This window comes from Chiloscyllium punctatum, chromosome 36 (assembly GCF_047496795.1).
Source record: "Chiloscyllium punctatum isolate Juve2018m chromosome 36, sChiPun1.3, whole genome shotgun sequence".
Taxonomy (NCBI): Eukaryota; Metazoa; Chordata; class Chondrichthyes; order Orectolobiformes; family Hemiscylliidae; genus Chiloscyllium; species Chiloscyllium punctatum.
The window spans coordinates 44,430,040-44,445,120 of NC_092774.1; positions in this window are offsets into that span (position 1 = coordinate 44,430,040).

Here is a 15,081-nt window from a genome sequence, read left to right on the forward strand (position 1 = left end):
AATGTACAAATCATTGGTCAGACCACAGCTTGAGATCGGTATGAAATGGTAGTCACCAAGTTGTGGCAATATACTGATTGCTCGAGCAAAGTTGCTGAGGAGATTAATTAGCTTGCAGCCTGATTTGATGGAAGTAAGCTGCAACAAATGTTTGAAAATACTGCTGTTGCTTTCCTTAGATCAGCGAAGATTGGGAAATATCATTGTTGACTAGTCAAAGATTATGCGGGACAAATATAGACTGTCTCGCAAGGTACGTGTTTCCGTTCATAGAAGAGGCAATAAACGGGTGGTATAGTTTCAAGGCAAAAGATGGAAAGCGAAAAGGAGATTTTCTTCAACACGAAAATATGACTCTTCTTCGTCAGAAGAGGTTTTGGAGAAGAGTGATATCGGCCTCAAAAACTTCAAGTCAGTTTCTCTCCTCAAATTATCGAAAACCTGTTCCATTTCTCCAGCATTTTTCTGTATTTATTTCAGGTTTACAACATTCGTACGGTTTCGTTTTTTCTGTATATCTATATCTATCTATCTATCTATATCTATCTATCTATCTATCTATCTATCTATCTATCTATCTATCTATCTATCTATCTATCTATCTATCTATCTATCTATCTATCTATCTATCTATCTATCTATCTATCTATCTATCTACCTCTGTATCACTCCATCTCTCTATCCCTCTATCCATCGATTCATCCAACTGTACAATAATCAACTGTGAATCAGAATATTTCTGTAAACTGACTCCTGACTTTCCCATTGACCTCTGTACACACCCAGCGTTCAGTTGTATTGACATTCGAATTGGCACGCTAATATTTCCATACCTAGCAATCATTGACTACTTTCCACATGTCTGCATATCCTGCAAAGGTGACATTTTAAAAGCAGCTTTTCTCATTGGATACTATTTATTTTATCCACCAGCACGTTATTTTTTTCAATTAGTTATTCATAACTGTGCATACATCTTCAGCAAGTATTCAGACATTTCAATAATGGACACCATGCGGCAGCTTAAACCCTTTAACAGGATGAACATCTTGTTCTGTGAGGCTTTTCAATCTATATTATATCCTGCATTTTGGTATGTTCCCAGGTGAGGTTCACATGTTGACAAATGATCAGGAGTGCAAGCCAAATAGTTGTGGAACCCTTAGTTTAACACCTGTCACAGGAGAGTAATCAAATCCTCTGCCTGTCGATCTGTCCATCTGTTGATCTGTCTGTCTGTCGATATAACCATTTCGACTGGGGAAATGCATGCACCCTGTGTCAGTCCAAACAAAACTTACTTTGGGAATTCCGAGAGAGCTGGCAACAAAACAGAACTCCAATTTAAAAATCTTACAGATTTGGACTCCAGTTACCAACCTCTCAGAAGTTGAAACGAAAATGATAACATCCATCAAAACATACAAAGGCACATCAGTAGCAAGCGACAGAGAATAACAACGCTTCGCTGGATGTTCACTAATGATGTTGCCTAGCATGGCAGCAAAACGTCTGAAAGCAAAACTCCCAGCTCAGCGAGCAAACCAGCAACCTGCCCCACTACCTAAGCTACAATTCTTGTCAAAAATCTCAATTCATCCGTTTGTTTAGCAATTTTTGCTCAAGATTCTTGTGCTCAATGCACCCATAAATATTTGCGGCTTCACACAATATGGGCAGTTATGTTTATGCAGACAATCACACCGAGATTTTTATGGTCTGCTGGGGATTTGTGTTATTCGCCATGTCCACAGAATAATCTTCAAACAGATACAAATTTCTACACAGTCAGTTTTTTCTCGCTTTCTTGTGTTATGTGATTTCAGGCAGTTGTTGGTAAATAATCGAAATAAAGGTTTATCGTTCATCTTATTTAGAAAAAAACAATCTGGAATAAAAGAGAACCTTTTGTTCAACTGACTGTCGGTGAACATTTGAATGCATTCTGTGCAAGTAGATTCAATACTACCATACCTCAATGTACACTGGGCTGCTTCCTGACACTGTCCATATGTGTAACTGCAATGGAATCGCAGAGAGCATTCACCATTCTCCATCAGCTTTGAGAATCCTTGCATGGATTGATCCAGGCTGCTACAAAGGGTGCTGTGTCCGTTTGTCAATGGGTACTCCAGTGTGCCGAATGAGGAAATTCTCCCATTGGTCATGAAGTATATTGGAAGGATGACCTGACTGACGAAGAAGCGTTACGAAATAACTGAGGCACTTGATGGATTAAACTCAGCATTTCTGGCACCATCTGTGGAGAAAGAAACAAAGTTAATGTTTCAAGTCCAGTCTGACTGTTCTTCAGAACTACACAGTTCTAAAAGGTGTTTTTATGTAATCCTTCTGACAGAGGTGGAGAAGGTGTGAAGAGAACCCGTAATGTGGAGGCCTGGTATAAAAACAAGCGATGTTTATTATGGTGAAAGAGAAATAAAGATGTATAACAGGCGTTCTTCGATGTGTGAAGGGACAAAAACGGGTCCTCTCCGCTGAGAGAAAGGTAAACAAAAGACAAATAAGTCAACTTCTGGGTGAGAGGGCAGGGAAGTAGCATGAGGAAAATAGATAACGGGTATCATGCGGTCGGTTCTGAGGCTATGGAATCAGTATTGATTCTTGGAGTCTGCAAAGTGCCTAATGGGAAAAGGAGATGAACAAAACGGAAGGTCCAGCAAACTTTTCAAGGCCAGTGTGATTGAAGATCATAATGTGCTATGAGACAAAAATTAAATGAGTGCGGATTTTTCTACAAATGAGGCATAACATTTGGTCCACAGGAAATTAAAACGGCAGTATAAGGTTCAGGTCCAAATGGCGTAAATAACACAGAATATAAAACAAAGACTCCAAGGAAAAATAAACTTCGAAATTAATGATATTGTTCATCATCTGAAGTTGTGAAGCTGTAGTCTGAGTAATGAAGACTGTAAATGTAGGTACAAAATGGAATCAGAATACTCATTATTTTTACTGTTCGTTTTGGATATTCAGACACAACTATCTTTCAAATATCGGGTGTGTTGTTCAAACCATGTTTGGCGGAGTACAGGAGATTGTGATGTACAGATCATCAGACTGCGGCACATGTTTACAGTTAAATATATGGTTGATCAAAACTTGCATAAGTTCGTTGTATATTTCAATGAATATAAACCCGTACGAAGTGGTATACTGGAGCGCTGAAAATGCCACAAGTGATCGTTTTGAGCATATTTCTGTAGTTCTTTGCTTTTCGCAGGCAAACATTTGTGTATCAGCATAGCAGACAAACACAGCAATGAAATCAGTAAAGATGTTCAGGTAAGCGAGGGTTATCCATTTTCAATTGTGTCTCATCTGGACACTGGTCATAACAGACTTCAAGAGATATTCTTTTGATTTCAGTGAGATCAAGTAAAAACTTGTTCTGTTCTGGGAGGTTCATAGGTTCGTGTTTCGAAGACCAGAATTAATTTCAATGGCGGTGTAGGCTTCAGATGTAAATCATCCTCCCTTTCTAACGTTTTGTTCCATATCACGTTACGTTAATCTGAATCCTTCCATTTGGTCATGTGCAATGCTTAAATTCATTTAAAGCTGAATTTGGAATTGAATGAAAAATAGTTTAAACATTGAATGATCTTCCTCTGGGATATAGGATAGTCAATGAAACAGAGTCCTATTTTGCATAAATGCATATGTTGCTTTGGAGTTCAAGCTCCAGGGAGGTGTCTCCATGTGATCTGTGCTGTTCTATCTGTTTTTTCTCGAAAGATAGATACCAAAAAAGTTCTCATTACTACTAATGTTTTACTAATTCGACGATTGTAGAGTAAATAATCACACCTTACTGAGAAATGGTCATTATTATTTATAAGAAAGAAAAGAACAAAATCATTTCGTGGCACTGCCTGGAAAATGATTCGAATGTTATGAGGGGAATTCAATGACAGACCGCTCAGTCTTTGTGTCGTTGCTGTAAAATCGTGTGAAGCATGGTACTGACGTTGAAGTGTCAAGGATCACCTGCCCCAAACGTGTGTCTAAACACGTCCAGCAGGTTGATTAACATGTTCTCTTACCTATAAGACATGGTTGATGTTATGATAACTGACATAATGTAAAGCAGGGATATCAACGGGCACAAAGTCGTTTTCGACACGACTAATTTTGTCCAGTTTAGACCTCAACCAAGGCTAAGTAAACCTGACAGAATGACTTCTAAAAGCTAAAGACAAAAAGCAACATACCATGTGTAAACATATAGCAGGTGGTAAACTCCATAGAAATGAATATTCCACACAAGCATTACACAATCTGTAGTTACGTTTAGAATGACCCCAATACTCAGATGTCATTTTCATAGTTAAAAGCTTGGAGACAATGACGAATGACTTCCTTTTAAGCAGTGACAGCTTTTAGCAAGCCAGCGAGTCTGTGTAGGAAAACTGCCTGCCACTGATTGCTGTGGTGAACAGTTTCCATGGCTGCACATGCCTTACAGAAAAACAGGAAAGTGACTGGGAGAGATGAATTAGTGTTGCCATGTCCCAAACTAAATAGTACACATACTATTCAATGATATGACCCAATGCATTTTAATCAGACTCAGTTCACCCATTAACCATCTTACATTTCGCACCTAATCACACTTCGCTCTCTGCACAGTCTTGTATTTACTTCAAATCGAATGTATTACCATTATCCTTCATTCGAATAAAATTCATAATATTTCCAGAATCACTTTCAAACCATGTGCTTCGCTCGTTTCCAAATGAACCTCTGTGCTTCTGTTAGTGCTGTACTAATTCATAAATGTTCAAAAGCTTCCACTTTCCTCAATTGCCCTGCATTATAAGGATAATTATCACAAATTTTAACCCTCATTGTTGGCGAGGCCATTACATATTGATGTATTACCAATTCCATATTTACAGGAGAAAGTGGTGGATTGCTACCTTGTTGAATTGCATCAGTTCTGTGAAGATACCGAAAGGCATTGTTGGAAGCGATGCCAGAATTTCCAAACAGCAACTTTCAAAGGAATGATGAGAGCGTTCTATGTCCGGATTGTGTGCGGCTGAGAAAAGAATCTGCGGGTTGCAATGGTATTATGCATCTGCTTCCCTTGCCATTGTCGGTGTTTCACTATCTCAGTTAGGAAATTAATTTCATAAAGAGTTTTGTGAGGTGAATTTTGTTCATGTTACACGCGATCAAAGCTGTCGGGCTGTGTTACTGCCGTGGTTGTTGAAGGTGGTTGATGGAATGTCAATCAAATGGACATGCTTTGTTTGATGGGTGTCAGATTCTATTAAGCTGATGAAGATGCACTCATTCGAGCCATTGGAAAAAAATGATCATCACACTTGGAACGTTTGATATGTAGTTGCAGGAAAAATGTTCTGGAAGTTGGAGTACAATTATGCAATGCTAAATTGCCAAATTTAGATGTGTTCCGGCAGCAATAGTATTTAGATGATTGTTCCGGTCAATTTCGGTCAAGTGCTAAATACCAAAATATTGATCACACAGATTTGAGGATGGTTTAAAACACTAAATGTAAAGAGACAATGGTGAGAATTTCTGTTGATGAACTGAGTCATTATTTCATTCCTGTGCTGTTTGGCACTTAAGTTCAAAGTCGGGATGATGTCAAGGGCTTGTTGTATTTACGTGTGGTCTCTTCACAATCTGAGGAGTCCCAGGTCTTGCTGAATTTTGTACAATAATAAGTCGGCATTGCTAGTTCTGACTTTCTGATGGAAGGATTGTTCTTGATGAAGCAGATTATGATAATTAAACCTGTGTCACATCCGGCTCTTCTTCAAACCTGAACAATAATACCACAGCTCAACTCACTCTCCTTTACCCAATATCACTCTGAAAATAACCGCACTGCCTAATACCCCATCAGGCGTTGGAACAATCACAAAGTAGGCTTATAATTCCCTCACTTTTCATTGGCTAGAAAAATATCTGAGAATTACTTCATTGCTCAGTCGCCAGCCCACAGTCTGGCATCCTGGAAAAATTAACTCCAATGGTCTGCCTTCTCTGAAAACCCTCTATCAAAACTAAATTAAACTTAATGCCCACCTCTCCTTGTAATGCTCAGCAGAAATGTGAGCCCAATGCCGTTGTTTCCTCAGTCTCCATTTCAGAACGAAAATCCAATTCACCCCCCGAATCATTGCCACAGACAGATACAGCCGGACCCCAGCAGAATCAAGCAATCTTGAGAGTCAAATAAATTCATAGCTCATGCTATTATCTCACCCTGCACGCACAATACTGTATCGAATAGACAGAAGACAGCCTATCGTTTGCTTGTGGTATTTTCGCAGTATAAAACAGATTCCAGTCTCATTCATATAGCTAATGAAGACATAATTTCCTGCATTAATGAATAGATAAATTTCATGCAGAGTCTTTATAACCTTTGAGTTGCGGTTGTTACACTGTTAAACTGAAAGTCTCCGCGCAATAGTTGATTAGAATTCCTTTTGTATGCAATGGAGGAAATTGCTTCAGGGCAGAATACCTGTCAAGGCGATTTAAACGTCCACAAAGTCAGCCCACTTTTCACTTCCTTCATTGAAATGATAAGGGATGTTTCATTGAGCCACAAAATGATGAGAACTATTTTCCTGGTAATGATCGTGAGCTTTCAATGTCATTCTTTTGTGATCTCTGTGCCCACATTCAAACAAAATGTCAGTGCTCATTCCCTTTTATTAGCCACTAGCTATTTTGATATTAATATTTCGCACATCAGAGAAAAAGATAAGGCCAAAGTTTTCGCAAAGCCTTCAGATAGGAGGATTTTGTGGATGATTCATCTTGGCCTGTTCCAATGTTCCCCAGCCAATTCGATTCACTCCACGTCATAGTAAGAAATGGTTGTAGACACTGGATACTGCAAAGGCTACAGGTCCTGAAAACATTCTGGAAATAGTATTGAAGACATCTGCTCCACAACTTGCCACTCCCGTCGCCTCGCTGCTCCAATACAGTTACAACACTGGCGTCTACTCGACATTAGCAGACATTGCCTACCTATGTCTTGTACACAATATGCTAGAAAAATACAACGCAGCCAATCATCCTCCCATCATTGATCTCTTGATCATTCGTAAAGTGATAGAACGTGCCACCAACCGTGCAATCAAGTAGCACCTGAACAATAAAAACCTGTTCAATCATGCCCAGTTTGTGATAAGCCAGTGCCATTCAGCTCCTGATTTCATGCCGGCTTTGATTAAAAATTGGCCAAACAGCTGAATTCCAGAGTTAATGTGAAAGTGACAGCCGATGACTAAATGCAGCATTCGACTGGGTTTGTCATCAGTGAGAATTAGTAAACCTTCAATAAATAAGGGGAAAACTCTCCACTGGATAAAGTCATACAGAACACACAGGAAAATGCTCGTGGCTGTGAAATATCAGTCATCTCAAGTTGAAGACAATTCTGCAAGGTTCCTCAGGGTACTGTACTTTGGCCCAAACATATTCAGCTGCTTCATCAATGACCTTCTCTCCATCACTTGACCAGAACAGGGGATGTTCGTGATGATTGCAACATTTTTCGAACTATTCATGACTCTTCAAATACTGAAGCATTCCATCTTCAAACACAGTAACATCTGTTAAAAAAAATACAGTCTGAGCTGACAGTTGTGAAGAAACATTCGCATCACACAAATGCAAGGCAATGACCATCACCAGTAAAAGACAATATAATACATTCAATGCTGTTGCCATCAATATATCTCCCATCATTAATATTGTTGGGGTTATCATTGACCAGAAACTCAACTGGATTCACCCCATGAGCATAGCTGATAAGACAATGGGTCAAAGGCTAAGAATATTGCGGAAGGTCGCTCACCTCTGACTCCTCAAAGCCTATTCAAAGTCTACAAGGCTCAGGTCAGCAGTGTGATAGAGTACTCTACACTTACCTGACAAGGTACAGCCCCGACGACACTCAAGAAGCTGTACATCGTCCAGAACAAAGCAACCTGCTTGATTGGCACCAAAACATGAAGCATCCACTCGCTTCACTGCCAACACTCAGTACCAGCAGAGTATACTATCCCCAAGATGAACTGTGGAAATTCGCCAAAAATCTTCAGACAGAATCCTCCAAACCCACCACGACTTCGGTCTGGAAGGACAAGGATATGGGAATACCACCACCTTCAAATCCCCTCCCAGCCATACATCAATCTGACTTGGAATTATGTATCTGTTCCTTCACTGTTGTTGGTTCAAAATCCTGGAATTCCCTCCGCATGGCATTGCGGGTAAACCTACAGTAGGTGCACAGCTGTGGTTCAAGAAGGCAGTTCACCAACAATTTCTCACGGGCAATAGGTATTGGAAATAAAGACTGGCCAGCCAGGAACACATATATTCAACAAATGAATAAATAAAAATGAAAATAGGAGAGTGGTTGGTCATTAGGCATTACAAACTTTCTCCCCTATTCAATGTGGTCATTATTCCTCATCCAACTGCTATCGCACAGCACCAGGAACCTGGTTTCATTTAAATGCTTGGGCAAGAGCATGTGTTGAGTTTCACATTCTCACCATGCCTGCTTCCGTTTCCATTGGGTTCTCTGGTTTCCTCCCACAATCGAAAGAGATACAGTTACCATATTGCTTCGACTAAATTGCTCATTGTGTTCAGGGATATGTAGGTTCGGTACATTAGTCATGGGACAAGTCGGCTTACAGCGAAAGGGCTGGGGGGGGGGGCGGGGTGCCTGTGTGGGGTACAGTTCGAAGGATCAGTGCACACTTACAGGGCCGAATCGTCTGTTTCCGCTCATGAGCAATTTTTAAAAAGAAACAAACTACCTGCCCCCTGCTTTCTCTCCATAGCGTCTGAACCCTTTAATCCTCAGAACAATATCGAACTCCTTCCTGAAAACATTCAACGCTTGGCCTCAAGTGCTTTCAGTGGCAGGATCTTTGACAAACTTCACCATGATTGGCAGAAAGCATTTTGATTCATCTCAGTCTTCAACGTGTTACCTGTACCACAAATCTCTGACTCCTGATTCTGGATTCCCTGGCCATCGAGTACATCCTTCCTGCGTGTGCCTGACCTGCACCTATCACAAATGCATAGATTTCTATGAGATCATTCTTCATTCTTCTAACCTCCAGTGAAAATAATCAAATCAGTCAAATCTTCCTTCATACGTCAGCCTTGGCATCTCAGGGATCAGAGTGGTGCCTCGATCGGTTAGAGAGAGGGAAAAGATGCGAAGTTTTACAGTGTTCCTTCTTTATGATTATGATTCATAAATTTGATAATTCAGTATAAATGTTCTTGGGGCCAGTGCTTAGAGATAATTGATTTAAAACGCCAACATGTAACTATTGCAAAGGAAAATCCAATTGTTTGTCAGACGTTTTTATTGCCAGATCTTGCAGCTACTATTTTCAATTTTCTCCCGAATGTTCTTGTGATCTCAGTTACTTTCCGGATTAGTTAATATATCGCACCTTCAATTAATACGCACACATGTTCAAAAGCTACGTCCACAATTTCACGAACTTGAGGAGTCTATTTCATGTTCTTTTACATTCTGTGCATAGCGCAGTTTTTCTGATTAGGGCCAGAGTTACAGAGACATATCAAGTTTTTCTTTTTTTTATTTGAGTTGAGATGTTTTAATTTTTCTCAAGATTTGGAGGATCCAATAATGTACTGGAGTGAACAAAGTTAGAAATGACACAACACCAGATTATAGACTAATAGGTCCAATTGGAAGCATTAGCTTTCGAAGTGCTGCTTCTTCATCACGTAGATGTGGAGCAGGGCCATAAGACACAGCATTTATCGCAAAAAATTAGTGTCACGCGACTGAAATATATTAACCATACTTAGATTAAGTCTTTCATCTTTCAGAATTCTTTTGCGAGCTCAAGTCCGTTAATATGTAACTCCCAGAACTCCTTTTAAGACACATGCTCAAAATAACTTTGGGTTTTCTAACAAAAGTTGTCATCTCAGCTCAGATAATGCATTAAAAGTGTAAGGTTAGAGTCTGGTTGTGTCCTCATGTTGAGGCAGACTGGCCATACTCCTGAAGTGGAATTTACAGGATCTTACATTAATTGACTGTAGGTTATGCATTTTTGAGCGAAATAACGAACAATTTTGCTAATACCAATTCACCTCATAAAATTGCATGCGTGTGCATGCAGGAGGGACAAAGTAAGTGTGTGGGTGTGAATGCATGTGAGAGAATGTGTATTTGTGCGTAAGCTTGGTTAAGTATGTGGGTGAGTGTGATGGGGTGTAAGCCTGTGAAAGCGTGCGGCATGCATGGTTGTGAGTGTGGCATGTGCCTGTGTGTGCAAATGAGAGAGAACCTGTGTATGATGGAGGGTCTGTGTTAGTGTGTGCGTATGCAGGACTGTGTGTGTGCTTGTGTGTGCATGTGTGTCTATGCGTATGCATGAGTGAAAGAGAGAGAGTGTAGTGCATTGAGGTCATCTGTCGTGTCACATGAACACAAGATACTGATTGTGGCCATCCTTATGTGTCACAAACCTGGCCATCATCCTCTGCTCAGTCACTTTCAAGGCTAATGCTTCCAAATAGACCTGTTGGACTATAACCTTGTGCTCAGTGATTTTTAACTTTGTTCGTCAAGTTAATAAAGCAAAAAAAAATCTACATGTATTCAGAAGGGACTGGGCTGGCTGCCTTGAGGTTATGGTTTATGTGTTCTTGTATAAAGTTACAGAAGCAGTCAAGGGAAAGCTTGTGAATAGTGACTGGCTGATTAACAAAGGGACATGGTCAGGAAACAGATGGAAGTGCAAACAAATATTAACTTGCAGACATTAATTAAATGACGATGGTGTACTGACTGTTAGGAAGTAACTTACGGTATGGAGTCAAGGGAAACATTTCTTTGGAAGAGAAAAATATCAGATTGGTAAACCCTTTCCTTTTTTTCAGCGTTTCATCGCTAAAACCATCCGTGTCACAAATGGACTGATATGTGAGCGAGGTAATGTCGATATATAACAATGGTTTTATTCATTTACATTCGTATATTGTGTTCAGTTGGCGAGTAGGCAGGGGTTGTGTAATCTTCTTGTGAAATTTAATTCACTTTTCTCAAGCTTTTTAATCCAACGTTTTCTGCGGTTGTGAATCTGAAGAATGATGAAGAAGGCAAATCGTAAAGAGATACAGAAACAAGTATCAGGAGGGGAGAGACAGGGACATGGTTTGTGAGAGGGTCTGAAGCTATGAAGTGCAGAATAACACGAACAAACTGACTGAGGCACATGCCTTTGATGACTTTGAGAATGGAAATCGTGAGATTTGGAAGCAGAATCTGCAAGTATTTTTTTCGAAAAAAATTATGATGATCTCATATTCCTGGTCTTGAAATAACGAACGTTACACTTTACTAATGTTGTTGCAATTAAATAATGTGTGGACCAGTTAGAAGGCACAGCATTGAGCGACATGAAGGAACAGTGAAAGATAAAGATAATAGGTAAAAACGTTGAAGATATCCTAAGGTGCAAAGAGACGAAGGCTACTTCGTTTCTTCAATTAATAAGTCGGCAACTCAGAGGATGGCAATCCTGCCAAACAACACGACAGACGAAGGTTCGATTCATATTTTGGATGACTGCTTGTATGGAGCTTGCGCATTTTTCTGTCTTCTGCAGGAGCTATGGTTCTTCCACTGTCAAAGCAAGTGTATGTGGATTAGCCATGAGAAATGCAGATTTGCAGGGATACAGTAGAGTGTAGGTCGGGTGGGATACTTTCAGACAGTTGGCTGTGGGCTCCATTGGCCAAGTGTTCGGTTTCCACAAGATAGGAAGAGTATTATAAATGACAGATGGAGAGAGCAATGAGTCAAATGGACTGATATGCAGAGCAAGTAACTTGTTTGCTTTCGATTCCTTCACTCGTGTTGCATTATTTCTGGTCAATGTTTTTCCGTTGTCTTTGGAGGTGCTATCTAAAAATTTAAGGAAAAAGTAATTCCCTGTGCTTTGACTTAAAGTACAGCACACAGTTTCCAGAGACAAGGCATACCTTCTGTAAAGTACAGAACGAAGAGGAGCTATTTAACCTCAACCATCTAAATGGTTATATCTTATAAATATATTTTGCAGTAACTCTCTCATCTTGCGGCCGCGATTATAGAATTATATCGAGGGCATTCAGTAGTGAGGGTGTTATAACGACGTATACCATTCAAACTCTGAAGTTACCTCTCTCAAAAGGTAGTTGATTACGGGATTGCTAACAACTGAGTTCGCATGATATTTGCGATATAGCTTTACACCATACACTGTAAAAGTTGTTGAATTTATTCAAGACTCAACTTAAACATGATTTTAAATCATGGGGGAACGGACCAAAGAATTTGAGCATCTTTCATCAGTTCCAAAGTGCTCGTATTACTTAGCTTATATACATTAGTCACTAGGTGGCACAAGATACTGTTCCTCAGAACAAATCTGAACGCATCAGGTAATCACAGAACACCAATTACACTCTGGTGACACCACAACACATCATTTTCTTTCGACTCGACAACCATTTATTTTCCTTCAATGAATACTGAGAGAAAGATTCTGATCATGCTCAGCTAAAAGTGAAAGCAGTACACCATAATTTATTTTATTTGAAACCATATACTAAGCCCTCGAAACTATCGGAACTATTATGCATTAGCAATTTTCTGACAGTTTTCCAAGTTCATGTGAATAATAAAAACCACGCCATTGAAATAGTGTCAAGGTGATGCACTCTGATTCTTGCATCCACAAGACTTTCAGTGTATTTGACCCATTGTTTCTTGACTTCTTTGTATTAATTTCAGAATACCTGATCATAATTTTATATTATTGCTGGTTTTTGAGAAACTGAATTGGCTCTGAGCGTGATAAACTGCTCAGAGTTCTTGTAATTCCCCTTTAGTAACATGAGCGTATATTAATTTTTAACAGGAAAGGGCTCACAGCACGATAACTCTGAAGCACATTTTCTCTGAAATGTCCCAGACATTTAAGAAGGAAATTTCGCTTTCCAGACTAAGACCCAACGAAGTTAGTATTGTCACATTGGAGAAGGATCAATCAGTTTCCTTTTCGGTAAGTTTTAAACATTAAACTTTAAACTGAAATTATCAGACACTACATACTGAAGTTCCATTTTGTTTGTTGATGTCAGTTTTTATTTTAACAATGACGCTGCATTTACATTACTTCTGGAGGAATAAAATAAACATGTGAAAGATTTATTTTAAAATGGTAGCATGCTGACAATTGGCAGTACCTTAAAGCATTATGGAAAAATATGACATGTGTAACAATAAATAATAACAAATAATCTTTACACCATTACTCCGTCCGATCATTTCAAGTATGTGCCTCACGAAATTTTCGAAGCTTTATTGCATGAATGATTTAATATAATTTTCTATGACACTTGTGCCAACAGTTATTTTCTCAATTCATTATTGGGTTAATAACGTCACTTGTAGAATCATCAGTTTCTCCCCTTTACTTGGCCTTTTGGAAGTAAGGAGTTTACTTACCAATCATAGAAGTTTTCACTTCTGACCTCTTCGTTCAGCCAAAGGCTGGTGGCTGAATATGGATCTCTGGGCTCGCAACATTACCTTGGCTTTCTTCTCCACAGAGGGTGTTCTGAGTTTCTCGGACTTCCAGACTTGCAGCACCCACAACTTTTGGCTTTATGTTATAGTGATGAGGCTAGATAAATCTGTGGTCAAATGTAATCCCAAATTGTTGAGAGAATGATTCATGCATACAGGTTTTCATTTCGAAACTTAGCAGTTCTTTTGCGGAATTCACTCAAGAGTCAGTGAAATGAAGCATTCAATTCAATTCAATTCAATTCAATCGCTTTAGGTACCAGTTTGTAGTTAATTACCTAGAACTGAACGGTGGATTTGCTCTGCGTGAAATTCTACAACACTAACTCAGTGCTTTTCTGTGGCTCTCCATTTTACGTTGATTTGAACATTAAGGTCCTTAATCCCAAACCGAAGAACTGTGTAGTCTGGAACTGAAACAGAAGAACACACAAGGGACACTAACGCGAATGGTCCCAAACAAGACTCTGACCACACTGATATGGAATACTATTTTCCACATACCTTCTTTTTAATGAATCAAAGACTTGACACATCCCTTTCTGAAGCATTAGCATGTGCAGCAACAAGATATAGATTTCAGAAGTTCAAATACTGAGCTCATTAGCATTTCTCAAAGGCAATTACTTGTGCATAACTATTGACCATACCAGTATCACGCACATCCCAAGAGCGAATTCAACAACAACATCAATTGGCAGCTCTTCAAACATATATAATTGAAAGGGATTTCATTTACTTGACTGAATTTTACCACTAAATGTCTTTATTCATTTGTGGCATAATGGTTACAACAACTCAGGATGAATTTTACAAGCTGAGTCATTGAAGGAAACACAAAGCTGGAAAAATATTCTGAAAGTATTTGTTCGATTAAGCGACAGAAACTTCAGAGAAAACTGGAATAAAACTTCAATAATATTTGGAGGCGTACAGCACGGGAAAAAAAAAACTTCAGTTCAACTTGTCCATGCCAAACAGATATCCTGAACTAATCTAGTCTTACTTGCCAGCACTTGGCTCATATCCCTCTGAACGCTTCCTTTTCATATATACATCCAGATGCCTTTAAAATGTTGCAATTGTACCAATCTCCACCACTTCCTCTGGCAGATTATTCCATACAAGCATCACCCTCTGACAAAGCAAGCGTCAAAAAGTTCCCCTTAGATCCCTATTAAAGATTTCCCATCTCACCATAAACTTATGCCCTCTAGTTCTGGATTCCCCACGCTAGGGGAAATATTTGTCCCTTATTATTATGCAAGCTCCCATGATAATATAAACTTCTGTGATGGTTTTATGGACCTTAGCCTCCGACGCTCTATGGAAAGCAGCCCCAGCCTATTCAGTCAAACCCTCCAAAACAGGATACATCCTTGTCAACCTTTTCTGTAGCCATATTTATT